Source organism: Suncus etruscus, chromosome 7 (assembly GCF_024139225.1).
Source record: "Suncus etruscus isolate mSunEtr1 chromosome 7, mSunEtr1.pri.cur, whole genome shotgun sequence".
NCBI classification, from domain to species: Eukaryota; Metazoa; Chordata; class Mammalia; order Eulipotyphla; family Soricidae; genus Suncus; species Suncus etruscus.
This window is the reverse complement of record NC_064854.1, coordinates 80,481,950-80,500,419: the sequence shown is the minus strand read 5'-3', so window position 1 is coordinate 80,500,419 and position 18,470 is coordinate 80,481,950. Positions and strand designations below refer to the sequence as shown.

Genomic DNA, 18,470 nt, shown 5'->3' with positions numbered 1-18,470 from the left:
CATAAATGATACAATATATAATAAAATATTTGAAATTATAGTAGAGCTCTTTAACACAATCATATTGTTTCTACTTGAACTATTCTGCTTTGATGTGATGAAGAGAGACAAAGTAGCCTTTTTTGTGTAACAATAAAACAAGTTTCATTTTGCAATGTTTAGAAATAACCACTTAACCCAGGAATGTTTAGATGTGTGGCAAATTATATGTTTAGATGGATGTCTATCCTTTGTGAATTTTCTGTTTGTTTTTTTTAATTGGGGGATGAGGTACATTGGAACACACCTGGCCATGTTCATGGCTTACTCCTAGCTCTGTGCTCAGGAATCAATCCTGGCAGTTTTTTGTGTTCTATATAAAACCAGCTATTGAACTAGGTCAGCCACCTGCAAGGCAAGAGTTTTCACCTCTCTATTTCTTCATCTCCAAGTGTTCTTTCAAAAGTAATAATATTTGTTATATCTTTTTTCAACTTATCTTCCTTACTCTTCAGATATTACTCATTTTAAAATTCTTTTTATTTAACCCAACTACTATAATATTTAAGCTTTTTCTTGTAAGTTTTAATAAGCATAAAAACCTTGTGACATATATAAGACAACAAATATTCTTATTTATAAAATTTTAAAAATTTTAAGTTCCATCTAAGTAGGAGAAGAAACCTGAGAACACTGCAAGAAAGAACAAAGAAGGGGTGGGAATAGTGGCACAGGTGGTAGGACATATGTCTTACGTGTGCTAACCTAGGACACATGCAAGTGGTGCTGCTCCACCACTCTGATCCCTAGACAGGAAATATTTTTATAGTGAAACAGAAAACACTGTTAACATAAATTTTAATGATATATAAATAATATTAATAAGACCACATTTGGAAAATAACAGATATTTTTGGGGGGGTACTATTCTTTTTTGTGGTTTTTGGGTCACACCCGGCAGTGCTCAGGGATTATTCCTGGCTCCAGGCTCAGAAATTGCTCCTGGCAGGCACGGGGGACCATATGGGGCGCCGGGATTCCAACCGATGACCTTCTGCATGAAAGGCAAACACCTTACCTCCATGCTATCTCTCCGCCTGGGGGGTACTATTCTTAGTGTTTCATTTGGGGGGACCAAACTTGGTCATGCTTAGTGCTTACTCCTGTTTCTACAGTCAGGTATCATTCCCAGGTCTAATGATTAAAGGCAACCAACCTGCTTGCTGTACTCTCGCTCAGGCCTCCAACAGATAAAGATTAATTTTATAGCTCAAAATTTTTGAAGAGCCTGTACCAGTGCTAATCTAATAGGGACCCTGGTTCTATCACCCTGCATCCCATATGGTCCCCCAAGCCAGCAGGGACTTCTGAGCACATAGCCAGGAGTAACCCCTGAAGTCACTGGTTGTGGTCCCAAATCAAAAACAAACACAAAATTAGGAGAAAAAGTAGAATGTTCAAATGTATGGTAACCTTTTGGTAACCATTTAAGGATTTTTTGTGATTTGAGGCTCAACCAAGTGACCTACTTCAATAAAAACAAATTTTTTTTCTAAGTTTTCTTTATCTGTTTTTTTTTTTTTTTTTTTTTTTTGAACGGGTGTAGGGAAAGATCTGCTGGACTGCCAGCATGGCCTACCACCCGCCACTGGGTTGAATCCTCGAGTAGACTGTGCGGACCCCACCCATTTACCTCTTAACGGTTTCACGCCCTCTTGAACTCTTTCTTCAAAGTTCTTTTCAACTTTCCCTTACGGCACTTGTTGACTATCAGTCAAGCTGGTATTTAGCCTTAGATGAAATTTACCACCCGCTTTGGGCTGCATTCCCAAGCAACCCGACTCCGAGAAGACCTGGACCGGTGTGCAGGGGCCCACAACCGGCCTCATATCAACCACGGGCTGGGCCTCGATCAGAAGGAATTGTGGCCCCCACAAGCAGCGTTGGGGAGTGAGTCTTCTGTACACCACATGTCCCGTGTTCCACCCGAGGGCAGGAATTCAGCGCTGGGCTCAAAAAATTTATTTTAAATGTCCTATATGACTGTGAATGCTTCTTAAATACTGTTTAAATTTTAATTATTTTAAAATTGTTATTAAAGTATTATTATTCATATTTGAGTTTTAGACATAAAATACTCCAAAACCAGTCCTACTACCACTGTCAACTTCCTTGTACTTTCTTCTTTTGTTTGTTTGTTTTTGTTTTGGGCCACACCTGGTGATGCTCAGGGATGACTCCTGGCTATGCACTCAGAAATCCCTGATCACTTGGGGGACCATATGGGACACCAGGGGATAGAACCAGGGTCCGTCCTAGGTCAGTGCATGCAAGGCAAACGCCCTACTGCTTGCAGCACCTCTCTAGCACAGGCTCTTCTAAAATTTTTGAGCTATAAAATTCTTTATATAGATAGCTATAAAATTTTTGAGCTATAAAAATCTTTATCTGTTGGAGGCCTGAGAGAGAATACAGCAGGCAGGGTGGTTGCTTTGTAATCAGTAGACCTGGGAATGATACCTGACTGTAGAACCAGGAGTAAGCACTAAGCATGACCAAGTGTGCCTCCCCAAAAAGAATAATAAGAATAGCACCCCCAAAAGAAAATATCTGTTATTTTCCAAATGTGGTCTTTATTAAATGTTTATAGTTATTTATATATCATTAAAACTTATGTTAACAGTGTTTTCTGTTTCACTATAAAAATATTTTCTATCTAGGGATCAGAGCGGTGGAGCAGCAGTAGGGCCTTGCATGCGGCTGACCTAGGACAAACCAAGGTTTGATCCTCTGGCATCCCATATGGTCCCCCAAGCCAGGAGTGATTTCTGAGCACAGAGCCAGGAGTAACTCCTGAGCATCAGTTGTTATATATATATAAAACATATATGCATATATACATATATATGTATTTTTTTCTATCTAGTCAAGAATAGAAATGCTATTTTTGTTGCTTTTTTATGTTTTTTCAGAATTCTGAGTATTGAATTGTTATATTTTAAATAAAGAAAATAAGTAATAGAAGGGAAGTAATGTTATAATTTTATGTTACGACATTTAAAGTTCAATAAACACACATATTTATACTATGATTTATTATTTTAATTTATTTACACATATTTTGTGTTTTCTCTAAAATTATTTGCAACTTAATATATCTTACCATTCTTTGAGAATACAAATATTTATTATTGTAATAATGAGCAAAATATTTCAAAATAATTACATCATTTATACAAATTTAAAATAAAAAATAACCTAATACCTTTATTAATATAATTTATTTTAACTTTTATTACAGGAAATATTCCCTTTTTCAATAGAAAGTATCAGAAGATAATTAACTTTAAAAATCTTTGTTATGGACTAGAGCATTAGCACAGCAGGTAGAAAATTTGCCTTGCACATGGCCGACCCAGTTTTGGTCCCTGGCATCCCATATGGTACCCTGAGCCTGCCAAGGATGAGTTCTAAGCCCAAAGCCAAGAGTAACCCCTAAATGCCTCTCAGTGCTTGCCCCCCCCCCCAAAAAAATAATCACTGTTATGATTGCCAGGAACCTGAGCAGGGGTGGTTGGCATGGGATGGACTCTGGGAATATTGGTGGAGGGAGATTGATACTGGTGGTGGGACTGGTCCTGAAACATTACATGTCTAAAACCCAAGCATGAATAACTTTGTAAATGAAAATGGTTTAAGTTAAAAAAATCTCTTTGAAATCTTATATTACTACAAATACTAAACCATTATATCAAACTTATTCAATGCTAATTAAGATCAGCTCCTGCCATTTCTTTTCATATTTATCTTGTTAAGGCTTATTGTAAAAATCTTAATAAAATTCTTCTGATCTACCTACCTATTCTGATATGCTACCATAGTGTGTGTGTGTATATATATATATACATATGTAAATATATATATATATACATTCCATTGTATCAATGTATTTCCTTCTGACAGAGTTCAAAAAAATGTTGACTTTAGAGTTAGGTAACTGACACTCAATAGGAATATATCAAAATCACTAATTGTTTCTTCAAAATATGTTTTTAGAGTTAACTTAATTATAGATATAAAGCTTATATTAGTTGGTAACCTTATCTTTTAGTTAATTCTAGATAAAAAAAAAAGAATATAAGTCAATACTTTGAAATGACTATTTGGGTTGGATGTGTGTTACCAGTCAGTGCTCATAGAGTCACTGAATAATATTTGCCTACTTGCATCTGATGGTTTAGTGCTTGTTCTGGTTAAATAACAATTCCAAATAATTCAGAACCACAGTAGGTATTGTGGGCCAGGAAAAGGGAGGGGTACAATATGTTTCTCTGAGTTGAGCCTGGAGGACTAGGATTTGTAAGGTATGCCCTCCTGCCTTTGGCACTATCTTTCCAGTCCTTGAAATTATGACAAATAAGGAGGTGGTAAAAGCTCACAAAATAGAAGGCATTATTCATGTTATAAAAGTTGTAATTGGAGGAACTTTCTCCACACTTTTTCCAAAATTTTGAAAGTCAATTTACTGTGTTTTACATAAAGTTTATGACACACCACCACAAAATGAGTAGCATTGGAAAAACCATTCAATACCATTTTCATACGAGTTGGAAAATAAAACATCTGTGAATTACCCATCTTCTTTTTACAGAGAAGAAATATACATTGATTCCTTTGAAAAGTACCATGATTAAAGTGCTGTGGGTAGACTTAACTGAAATTCAGATATAGATCCACATTCATAACTTATTCCACTGGATCATTCCATATCCCCACAGTGTCACCTTAATGTCAAACCTTATACACTACCACTCTGTTCAAAAGCAAGGACAGAGCCAAATTCATGCCTCTTATTTTGAAAAGTCCATGTTTTTCAAAGATTTTGATCAGTGTCTTGTACCCATTAAGTCAGCAAATTATTTTACTGAAAATACAGTTAAAGGAGTGAGGTAAAGATATAAAAAGTAGAATAAAACCAGGGGAGGGAAAGGAGTAGGAGTGGTGGCAGTGTGGGAAAATGGGAATTGAATGGGAAAAACAAATGAGACGCTCTTCACTGAATTTATGGCCTGCAATAGTCTAAGTAACACAAAGAACAAACACTGCTAGGGTCACATAAGCTGAAAAAGGAACTTAAAGAGGAAAACACAGGGACATATGGGCTTTCATGTCTTAAAATTCAGTAAGATTTTATAAAGCACACTTTGTAATCAATCTTTCTCTACCACAGGGACAAAAATTATAGAAAATATATGATTTTACTTCCATACTGACTTAAGTGTTAATTTCTTTGGACTCTGAACTAAGAAATGTCTCTGTTAAACTTCTGAGTGCAATGAAGCCTCAGAATACTTGTCAGTATAATATTTTGTGACTAGCCACGCCTTGCCTGCTTGCCAACTTTTTAGGCTAAAATTATGATAGGCATAGACTTTTCTGTAAAGATGACTGAAGAAGGAGAAAACCACAACTGCATCACCCCCCAATAACTACAAAATTTATGCAAAAATACATAGATTAATCATAGAAAAATATAAGACCCCTAGGAACAAAGCACTACAGAAAGAATAGCATACTCACAACAAAAGATTTCCCACCAAGAAATAAGAAGATATTGTCAAGAAGAAAAAGATTTTCAAGGCACCATCCTCTGTACTGATTAAAAATAATCCTCCAGCACCCCATCCAACAAAGGAGATGGGAATAGACACTAGAAGATATAAATAGGTGTCATCTTGTTGACTTCTCCATCACTGCTTAATGGATACTCTATTGGGTCTCTCTTTATAATAGATTCTAGAAAAATTACTGAGAATAACACTAATCATCCCACTCTAATAAATGAACTAATGGGAGCTTGAGAGTCAATTGCTTAAGCCTAGGAACAGAAACGGATCTGGCCCCTAGAACTTAATATCAGACTACTATTAGGTTCGCTACATCTGTATAGTGAGAAATCACATTTGATTTTCCATCAAAAAATCCTATTAGCAAGGGAGCATCTGCTGCATGTTATACTCCTATAATTTCAGAAAGTGTGCTCCATAATTGAAGTCCCTGCTTCCTCTTTACCCTACCTCAACACAGGCTTCCTAACCATATCTAGTCTATGCAACTAGTATTTATGATCTATAAAATCCTCAAAAAAGACAACAGAAAAAAATAAGCTACCATGAAAAAATGGGCTGATATTTTAACCAATCCTACTCTAAAGAAGATATACAAATGGATATGAGGTACATGAAACTGGATATGTCTAATGATCAGTGAAATGCAATTCAAAATGACAAGGATAATTTCATAGATCAAAAATATCAGAAACTAGTATAGATGGGGATATGGAGAAAATAGAACCTTGTTCACAGTGGTAATGTAAAATTATTTGATCTTTATGGCAAACAATATGGGCAATTCTCAAAAAATAGTACTACCATATTATTTTGTAATTTAACTAAAACACATTTATTCAAGAAACACAAAAAGACCTATATTTAAAAATATATGTATATATACATACACACACACCTCTGCTCATTGCAGCATTTTTTACATTAGAGAACACAGGTGCCCAACAATAGATGAGTGGATAAAGAAATTATGGTATGTGTGCACATGGAACAGTACTCAACAATGGTGAAAGATAAAATTTTGACTTTAGTTAAAACACAGAACTGAATGGTTTCATGCTAAGTGAAATAAGTCTAAAAATAAAAGCAAAAAATGTTTTATTTCACTCATTAATGGTATACAAAAAGTATAGCAAGATACCAGACAAAGCCTGGTAAATGCATAAACTTAGACCACAAAACTGGATTACTCAAGTAGACAAAGTGAGAGTTTTTTGTAGTCAAAACTTGGAAAAACTATTTTTCTTTTAAGCAATATACTTTCTCATTTTAAAAAAGCTACAATACTTTACTGAAGTTATTAAATTAAAAATATCATAGAGAAAAGTCTTAATAAAATTACTTTAGAATTGTGTATCAATGACACCCACGAGTTACTCCTGGCTATGCACACAGAAATGAATCACTCCTGGCTTGGGGGACCATATGGGACACCAGGGATAGAACCCAGGTTCGTACTGGGTCAGTCACATGCCAGGCAAGTGCCCTACCACTGTGCTATAACTCTGGACCCAATAACTAAAAAAATTCTATGAAGGAAATCAACATGTTTTTATAATTTACCTATCCCCAAAATCAAAGGTCTTTTTTTATTTGTTTAAATAAGGTTTAAATAAATTTATAATAAATAAATTATTTATTTATTTATTTATTTATTATTTATTATTTATTTATATAAATAAATATTTATAATAAATAAATTATTTATTATTTATTTATAATAAATAATTTATAAATATATTTATTTATATAAATAAAATATTGTTTAAATAAATTTAAACAATAAATTTGTTTAAATAAAAAAGGTCTTTTTTTATTTGTTTAAATGTTTACCAAATGTACTGACTGTATTGCTGATATATTAAATTTTGACTGATACTGAGCACTACATAAGTAATATTTTTATTTACAATAAAAATATTTACATTCCAGGGAGACATAAATTAAAAGAAAATTTATATGAACTGTAATATTATTCCTTGAAGAAAATTATACCTCACTGTGGAAATCCTAACTTTCATAGAATGTACCCAGTCAGAAAGTCATATTTGTATCAAAACATATACTATTTTTTGTGAGAAGATTCAATTTTTTTCTTTTATGTTTTTTGGGGGCAGAGGTTGGGCCACACCTAGCAGCACTCAGGGGTTGCTTCTGGCTCTGTGCTCAGAAATCACTCCTGGCAGGCTTGACCATATGGATGCTAGGAATCAAACCCAGGTGTGCTACATGCAAGGCCAACACCCTAAGCACTGTCCTACTTTTTTTCTTTTTTGGGGGGTTATGTCACACCTGACAGCTCTCAGGGGTTACTCCTGGCTCTACAATCAGAAATCACTACTGAGAGGCTAGGGAACCATATGGAATGCTGGTATTTGAAACACCATCTTTCTGCATGGTAGGCAAACGCCCCACCTTTATGCTATCTCTCCGGACCCTGCACTGTGCTATTGCTCCAACCCCAAGAAAACTCAATTTTTTATACAGTATAATTATAGAAGTGCTAAAATTATTTATTTGACTTTGGTAGAGCTTAGGCTGGATCAATTTTAAATAACTTATTTTGAATCATAGTAGTTGTTAGGTTCAAACTGTATGTTTTACTTAATAGCAAAGGTCTCATCTTATCTACAAATAATGAAATTTTCTCAAATGGAAACATTGGTTGAATACAAACATAGTGTGAATACAAGCATATAATAACAATTTGCATTAACTAAAACTAACAGGCAGACCTTCAGGGTATATCAGTATTTCAATCAAATCTATAGGTCTTTTAGATTAAATGATACACTACTGTAGTTGCATACAGGATTTCAAAAAAAATGTGCCCTAATGAGGCAAAGAAATATGAGTTGGAAGGGTAACATATTTTAGTATAGTTTCTTACCAGAGATTTATTTCTTAGGTAAAAGGGGAATGAGATAGAAAATGCTAGAAAGACTGAGTATACCTTTTAGGGTTTATCACATAAAAATTGTACTAAATAAGGATAGACAGAAGCCAACAAACTGGATTTGCTATAATATATAATCAAGTATAGGAACCTTGAGCCAAAGATCTTTGTATTCATGATTAGTGACAGGCTTGCTCAACTCTGTGGTAAGTAGTTTGGAAAGTATAACTGAACCCTGCAAGCCTCATCATCTTTATCTCTTTAACTCCCTTTATTTGGAGAGCCAAAAAACATGGAAAAATCTCCTGTGTTTTCATCATAGAGCACCCCTTAATAATATTTATGATAATATGTCTGAAAAGTTAATAAATCTCTTGAGGTGGAAAATAAGCACCAGTGAAGAGATTGTGAAATGGGAAAATCAACAAATGAAGAGCAGTTATATATTCATACTTAAAGGTCATCAACAAAACTTAAAATCAAATTCACATATTTTTGAGAATAGATGACTGTAAATAAAAGTAGCTTTATTATTCAAATTCTGGATTGCAATATATAGTTATATTTTGTTAACATGTTACTAAGATTTTTTTATAGTATGTCTCTATAACAAGTTATATTAAGATGAGTGGTAAAGAGAGATTGGCCACCTTAGATATGTTTGTGAGTCTTTATTCAAAGGTTCATATAGCAACATATAAATGTTGAAACAAATGATATTTACTAAAATTTAATACTTTATCATAAACACAAAGTTTTAAATATTTTTTATGCTTCTGAGAAAAAAGAAAACAATTTTGTAGAACCATATGAAGCTTTCAAAATGGTTACCTATTCATATTGACAAAATTTGTAAGATAACATATACAACTATTACTAATTATCACAAAATAAATATTTAACTGTTCATTTGCTTTGAATCACTTTTCCAACCATGAGTCCAAAAGACTTGAAAGTAGTTATGACTTCTTTTTTAACACTCCACATTCCACTTTTCTAAAAAGCAAATATTGAACTCAGTTAGGGATAAACCTCCCATCTCATTAATTGTCAATAACTTTTCAATTTAAATATTAAAGCATGAATATTAAGTTACTGGTAGAAATTGCTAGATCAATTTTTATAACTCTAATATTAAATATGTGACTAGACTGATTTACAATGCTAAGAAATCCCATTCTACACCAAGATCAATTTTCATAGTGAAAGTATTTTACTGTAAAAGAAAAACCTGACTAGGAAGGATGAGAAAAATTGGGGACATTGGTGATGAGAAAGGTGCACTGATGAAGGTTGTTGTACATTGTATGCCTGTAACTCAATAATGCACAATTTTCTTTGTGGGGTGAGAAAACTATATTTTGACTATTGTAAATAACACTGTAATGAATATAAGTGAGCAGAAGGCATTTTTTGAAATATATCTATATAAACACCATTATTACAAACATGATTGTAGTTGGGTGTTAGTCAAAAAAAAAAAAAACACCCCTGAAGCCTAGGAGAACTCTTTCAACTGTCCTATCTGCCTACTCTGCTTGCCTGGGCCTAAGACTTGATCTAGTGTGGCATCATCAATGGACGGCTCCTTCTTCTTTGGAGGTGAGTTGACCCATCCAAAAAGGGTGGATCCAACTGAACTGTGCCAGTCCCTAATGCCCAGAAAACCTCTTTCAACAGTCTTATCTGCCTCCTCTGCCTGCCTGGTCTAAGACTTGATCTAGTGTGGCTTTATGCTGGACGGCTCCCCCTTTCCTTGGCAGTGAGTCAACCCACCCCAAAAGGGTGGAGACAGCTGAAATGTGCAGATCCCTGAAACCCAGGAGACCTCTTTCAACTGTCCTACCTGCCTGCTCTGCCTACCTGGGACTAAGACTTGATCTAGTGTGGCTTCATTACTGAATGGCTCCCCCTTCCTTGGAGGTGAGTCAAACCATCAATAAAGGGTGGAGCCAGAGGAGCCATCATTTAGCCAATGAATACCAACACAACACATAGAAAAACCTACAATACACGTATGACAATGGGGAAGCAATGCAGCCAGCACCAGGCATAGAGAATGGAAGATGGCAACTCTGATAACCCCAAAACAGGCAACCACTAAGCTAGTCTCTCATATGTGGAGTTTAGAGAAGAAATCTGGAGGATGTTCACAGAAGTCAAGGAAGCATAGATCAAGTTGAAGAGAACACTAATCAGAACCAAGAAAATATGAAGACAGAAATCAGAAAATTCCAAACTGAAATAACAGGTCAAATAACAGGTCTGAAAAACTCAGTACACAAAATGAAGAACTCAGTGGACAAGCTCTCCATCAGAGTAACAGCAGCTGAGGATAGAATTAGTGAGCTAGAAGATGCAATGCATAACAACTCCATACAGCAAAAGAAATTGGAGAAAAGCCATAAAGCAAATGAACAGACAATGGAAAACATACTCAAAGAATGTGACCAGAAGAAAATAAAACTCTTTGGTAAGTTCCACAGAAACACTTAAGAATCATTCGAGTCCCAGAAACCCAGGAAGAAAAACTCCAGGAATAATCAACAGTCAAGAACACCATTAAAGAGAAACTACTAGAATACAAACAACCAAATCCTGCGTGCCTGAAGAATAGCAACTAAAAGGGACCCCAGTAAAAAAAACCCAAGACACATCCTAGTCACAATGATGAATACCACATTGAGACAGAATACTGAAAGCAGCAATACCAAAAAGGGAAATTACATTCAAGGGAGCATCCTTGAGATTTAGAACAGACCTGTCACCGGAAACATTCAAGGCCAGAAGTCACTGAGGGATATAGAGACAAAACTCAATGAAATAAATGATTAGCCTAGAATACTGCACCTAGCAAAACTCACTTTCAGGTTTGAAGAAAGTATACATAGCTTCACAGATAAACAACAGCTCAAAAACTTTACAGACTCAAAACCAGCCTTAAAAGAAAAACTGAAAGATGACACTAAATCCCATGACAATACTTTTTCTCAATGTCAATGGACAGAAAGTGGCTAAATGGATCAAAAAACGCAATCCGAACTTCTGCTGCCTACAGGAAACACACCAGAATAGTCAGAACAAATAGACTCAAAATGAAAGGCTGGAGGAAAATTATCCAAGCAAACAACACCCATAAAAAACTGGAGTGGCCATACTAATATCAGATGACATAAACAGTATACTCAAAAAAATTGCAAAGGACAAAGATGAACATTTTGTATTAATCAAGGGATGTGTACAGCAGGAAGAAATCACTCTCCTAAACATATATGCAACAAATGAGGGGCAGCAAAATATTTAATACAATTGTTGACAAATCTGAAAAAGGCTATCAATAACAGCACAATAATTGTGAGAGACCTCAATAAGCCTTTTAAAAACCAACAAAAATAAACTAGACCTGAAAAAAGAAATGGAAGAAAGAGGCCTAGTAGATATGTATAGAACACTCCACCCCCAGAAACCTAGCTACACATTTTTCTCCAATGTACATGGGTTATTCTCCAGGATAGACTACATGCTGGCACATAAAACATACCTCCATAATATCAAGAAGATAGAGATATTGCAGGATACCTTCTCTGACCACCAGAAACTGATATTATATGTGAACTACAAAGGGACACAGAAGAAAAATTTTAAGACCTGTAAATTAAACAGCCTGCTACTGGGTTCGAGATGAAATCAAAGAGGAAATCAATACTTTCCTGGAAACAAATGACAATGAAGACACAAACTATCAGAACCTATGGAACACAGCAAAAGCTGTACTGAGGGGAAATTGTATAGCTTTGCAAGCACATATCAGGAAGGAAGAAGGCACATAGCTGAACAGCTTAATGATACAGCTTATAGAGTCAGAAAGTGCTCAAGAAAAGGAACCCAAAATAGGTAGACAGAAGGAAATAACAAAGCTGGGAGCAGAAATTAAAGAAGTGAAAATCAAAAAACAATCCGAAAGATCAACGAAAGTAGAAGTTGGTTCTACAAAAAAAAAAAAAGTAAATAAACAATATTGATAGATCATTGGCAAAACTAACAAAGGGAGAGTGAGAAACTTGATGACTAGTATTAGAAATGAAAAGAGCGAGATCACTACCAATATTTCAGAGATTCAAAGGGTAATCAGAAACTACTTTGAGAACTCTATGCCACTAACAATGAGAACCTGGAAGAAATGCATAAATTCTTGGACTCTTATAACCTTTCATGATTGTATAAAGAGGATGTAGCATATCTAAATGCCCCCATCACTATTGAGGAAATTAAAACGGTATTTAAATGTCTGCCCCAAAACAATATCCCAGGCCCAGATGGATTCACTAATAAATTCTTTCAAACCTTTCAAGAGTAACTAATACCAATCCTGTCAACACTCTTACATGAAATCAAAAAAAAACAGGAACACTTCCAAATTGTGTTTATGAAGCCAACATCATCTTGATACCTAAACCAGACAGAGATGATACCAAAAAAATATTTACAGACCAATATTCCTGATGAACACAGATGCAAAGATCCTCAACAAAATCCTGGCAAATAGGATCCAACGCTTCATTAAGAAGATCATCCACTAAGATCAAGTAGTTTTTATCCCAGAAATGCAAGGAAGGTATAATATCTGTAAATCTATCAGCATAATAAACAACATCAATAAAAAGAAAAATGAAAATCACATGATCATATCAATAGACTCAGCTAAAGCATTTGATAAGGTCCAGCATTCATTTTGATAAAACTCTCAGCAAGTTGGGAATGAAAGAAACCTTTCTCAATATATTAAAGGCCAACTACTACAAGCCAATGGCAAATATTATTCTCAATGGAAAAAACTAAAAGCTTTTTCTCAAGATTCTGGCACAAGACAAGGCTGTCCACTCTCACCCCTCCTCTTCAACATAGCACCGTATGTACTTTCTACAGTGATTAGGCAAAAAACATATATAAAGGGAATCCAGATAGGAAAGGAAGTATTCAAGCTCTCACTGTGTGAAGATGACATGATACTCTACTTGGAAAACCAAAAAGACTTGACCAAAAACCTTCTAGAAACAATAGATTTATATAGTAATGTGGCAGGCTACAAAATTAATATAAAAAATCAATCGCCTTTTTATACACCAATAACAGGGAAGAAATGGACATTAAAAAAACAACACCATTCACAGTAGTGCCACACAAACTCAAATATCTTGGAGTCAACTTGACTAAAGATGTGAAAGACATATGCAAAAAAAACTATAAAACCCTGCTCCAAGAAATAAAGAGAGAACACTCAGAAAAGGAAACACATACCCTGCTCATGGATTGGCAGGATTAGTATCATTAAAATGGAAATACTCCCCAAAGCATTGCACAGATTTAACACGATCCCTCTAAAGATACCCATGACATTCCTAAAAGAAATGGATCAAACACTGTTGAAATTCATTTGGAACAACAAACACCTTCACATTGCAAAAGAATTCCTTGGGAAAAATTATATGGGAGGATTACTTTCCCCAACTTTAAACTGTATTACAAAGCAATAGTTTTCAAAACAGAATGGTATTGGAGTAAAGACAGACCCTCAGATCAGTGCAGTAGGCTTGAGTACTCGGAGAATGTTCCCCAGATATACAATCACCTAATTTTGATAAAAGAGCAAGAAATCCTAAATGGAGCAAAGAAAGTCTCTTCAACAAGTTGTGTTGGCACAACTTGCTAGCCACTTGGAAAAAACTGAACTTAGACCCCCCAGCTAACATCATGTATGAAGGTAAAATCCAAATGGATTAAAGACCTTGATATCAGACATGATACCATAAGGTATATAGAACAACACGTAGGTAAAACACTCCAAGACATTGAGACTAAAGGCATCATCAAGGAGGAAACTTCACTCTTCAAACAAGTGAAAGCAGATATCAACAGATGGGAGTACATTAAGCTGAGAAGCCTCTGCACCAAAAAGGAAATAATGCCCAGGATACAAGAGCCACCCATTGTGTGGGAGAAACTATTCACTCAGTACCCATCAGATAAGGGGCTAATATCCAAAATATACAAGGCAATGACAGAATTTTACAAGAAAAAAACATCAGTCCCATCAAAAAATGGGGAGAAGAAATGGACAATTTGACAAAAAAGAAATACAAATGGCCAAAGGCACATGAAAAATGCTCCACATCACTAATCATCAGGAAGATGCAAATCAAAACAATGATGAGGTACCACCTCACATGACAGATATTGGCACACATCACAAAAAATGAGAACAAGTAGTGTTGGCGGGGATGTGGAGAGAAAGGAACTCTTATCCATTGCCAGTGAGAATGCCATCTAGCCCAACCTTTATGAAAATAAATATGGAGATTCCTCCAAAAACTGAAAATTAAGCTCCCATATTATCCAGCTATACTACTCCTAGGAAGATACCCTAGGAAACAAAAATTCAATACAAAAATTCTTTCCTTATACCTATATTCATTGCAGCACTATTTACTATAGCAAGACTCTTAAAACAAAAAAGATGCCCCTCAACAGATGAATGGCTAAAAAACCAATGGAATGTTATACAGCCATCAGGAGAGTTGGTCATGAAATCTGTTCATGGATGTTCATGGAATCTGTTATGCTGAACAAAATAAGTCAGAGAGAAAAGAGAAAGAGAAAGAGAGAGATGCAGAATGGTCTCACTCGTCTATGGGTTTTAAGAAAAATGAAAGACACTCTTGCAATAATTTTCAGAGACAAATGAGAGGAAGGCTGGAAGTTCCAGCTCATGACATGAAGTTCACCACAAAGAGTATGAGTTTAGTTAGAGAAATAACTACATTAAAAACTATCCTAACAAAGAGAATATATGATGGAAAAAGAAAGCCTGTCTAGAGTACAGGTGGGGTGGAGTGGGGAGGAGGAATATTTGTGATATTTGTGATGGGAATGTTGTACTGGGGATGGGAGGTATTATTTAAATGACTGAAACCCAACCAAAATCATGTTTGTAATCAAGGTGTTTAGATAAAATAATATCCAAAAAAATTAAAAGAACACTCCCCTTCAACAGAGCAATATTCCCATTACCAATGCCCCAATCTCCCCCCCCCCTGCCCCGCCCCTGGCAATTGCATTTGAGATAGGCTTTCTTCTTCCCTCACATATTGATATTGTCATTATAGTCCTTAGTGCAGTTATTTCTCTAACTGAACTCACAACGCTTTGTGGTAAGCTTCATATGGTGAGATGGTACTTCCAGCCCTCATCTCTGAAAATTATTTTAATAATGTCTTCTATTTTTCTTATTTTTCTTTTTTTTTCAATGTTTACATCTAAAATTCTTTCTGTCTCCCTTCCTTCCTTTTCTTTTTCTTTTTTTTTTTTATTTAAACAACTTGAGCAGACCTGTGGAGCTGAGTCACTGCGGGTTGGTGCTGAACCACACCTTCAGCCAGGTAGATGGGGAGGGGCAGTTGACCCTGGCTGACCAGACCTGTGGAGCTCAGTTACTCCAACCCAAACCACCAAATGCAAAGAAATATAGGTAAACTAAGGAAGACACTAACAACTGGGGATATGGAGAAAAGTCCTAGCATTTTCCAAGATAACCAAAAACTATGGTCTCCAAAAGCAGCATTGTTAGCCATGGTAAAAGAAATCATGGAATCACTAGCCAGTGAGTTCAAGTAATCCATAGACAAACAAATCAACCAACTCAAAGAAGAACTTTTACAGAAGAAGAGAAAATCCATACATATGGAATTAAAGGAAATAAAAAAATGTCTTAGCAAGCCATTGTAGCAGACTTACACAATTGGAGAATCATATAGAAGAACTTGAAAAAAATACAAAACAAAAATGACAAAAAAGCCAATAAGAAAATAAAGGTAAAGCACTGGAAGAAAACAAAAGAAATAATCTACAGATTGTAGGAATTTCTGAAGGGGAATAATTATGGAAAGGGGGAGAACAAGTGGTTAAGGAAATAATAGTAGAAAATTTTCCACCCTCTGAAAAGAGGCTTCTGTGCAAATCCAGGAGGGGAAAAGAGTCCCTAATAAAATAAACCCTAATAAACCAACACAAAGACATATAATAATCCAAATGGCAAAAGGAAAACAAACAAAAATAAACCCAAATACTTATCAAAACAGCATGGTATTGGAATAAAGAGTGACCCTCAGATCAGGGGAACAGTCTTGAATATTCAGAGAATGTTCCCCAGATATACCGTTACCTAATTTTAGATAAAGGTGCAAGAAATCCTAAATGGAACAGGGAAGGCCTCTTCAATAAGTAGTGTTGGCAAAATTGGCTAGCCACATGTAAAAAAGCAAACTTAGACCTCATTTAACATCATGTACAAAGGTAAAATCCAAATGGATTAAAGACCTAGATAACAGACCTGAAACCATAAAGTATATTGAACAACATGTAGGTCTAACACTCCATGATATTGAGACTAAAAGTATCTTTAAAGAGGAAACAATACTCTCCAAACAAGTGAAAGCAGAAATAAATAGATGGGACTATATTAAGCTGAGAAGCTTCTACACCTCAAAGGAAATAGTGCCCAGAATACAAAAGCCACCCACTGAGTGGGAGAAACTATTCACCCAATACCCATCACATAAGGGATTACTATCCAAAATATATAAGACACTGACAGAACTTTACAAGAAAAAATAACATCTAACCCCATCAAAAAATGGGGAAAAGAAATGAAAAGATAATTTGACAAAGAAAAATAAAAATGGCTAAAGGCACATGAAGAAATGCTCCACATCACTAATAATCAGGGAGATGTGAATCAAAACAACTATGAGGTACCATCTCATGCCACAGAGATTGGCATACATCAAAAAAAAAACACAGTGCTGGTTCGGATGTGGAGAAAAAGGAACTCTTATTCTCTGCTGGTGGGAATGCCATCTGGTCCAACTTTTGTGGAAAGCAATATGGAGATTTCTTCAAAAGCTGAAAGTTGAACTCCCATATGATCCAGCTATATCACTCCTAGGCATATATCTAGGAACACAAAAATACAATACAAAAATCCCTTTCTCACACCTATATTCATTGCAGCGTTGTTTACAATATCCAGACTCTGGAAACAGCCTAGTTGCCACTCAATAGATGAATGGTTAAAGAAACTATGGTACATATACACAATGGAATATTATGCAGCCATCAGAAAGATGAAGTCATGAAATTTTCCTATACATAGATGTATATGGAATCTATTATGCTGAGTGAAATATGTCAGAGGGAGAGAGATAAATACAGAATAGGTCCACTCATTTATGGGTTTTGAGAAAAATGAAAAACATTTGTGTAATGATTCTCAGAGACATAATAGAGGACTAAATAGGTCCAGCTCCTGACATGAAGTTCACCACAGGGATCATTTTGTGTAGTCACAGAAATAATTACATTGAGAACTATCATAACAAAATGTGACTGAATGAGGAAAGTAGAAAGCCTGTCTAGAGTACAGGCCTGTGTAGGGTGGGGAGAAAGTACACTTGGGATATTGGTCATGGGAATGTTGCATTGGTGAAGAATTTTTTTTTGTATATATATATATATATATATATATGTATGTATGTATGTATGTATGTATGTATAAATCAAAAGAAAAGATAAGTCCTACCAATTTTTACCACAGGCCGTGTTCTTTACACTGACTGTATAGAAAGAGGAGGTACAGTAAATGCATCCCATATGCACCTCAAGCTAGGCCTTTTGTCTGGTCTGTTTTGTGAATTGAGAGACAAAAAATAAAATAACTCCCCCCCCCAAAAAAAACAAAGAATAGATGAAATCTTTAAAGCAAAATATGTAAGGCCTTTGCTCGCAAACCGGGAAAAACATATGAAAGGTAATGTGATAGTAGTAGGAGATTTTAATAATCCAATATCACCACTGTACAGATCCACCAGAAAGAAAATTAGAAAAGAAATAAGAGCCCTGAGTCTAGCAGGAGG

At 35.3% G+C, this 18,470-nt stretch overlaps 1 non-coding gene across 1 annotated transcript; it reads left to right on the top strand.

The window, feature by feature from the left end:
* Positions 1-18,129: 18,129 nt before the first annotated feature.
* On the top strand, positions 18,130-18,262 carry LOC126014810 (small nucleolar RNA SNORA51). The gene has a single exon (XR_007497800.1). It is a non-coding gene; the product is annotated as a small nucleolar RNA SNORA51 (small nucleolar RNA).
* The last annotated feature ends 208 nt before the right edge of the window (positions 18,263-18,470 follow it).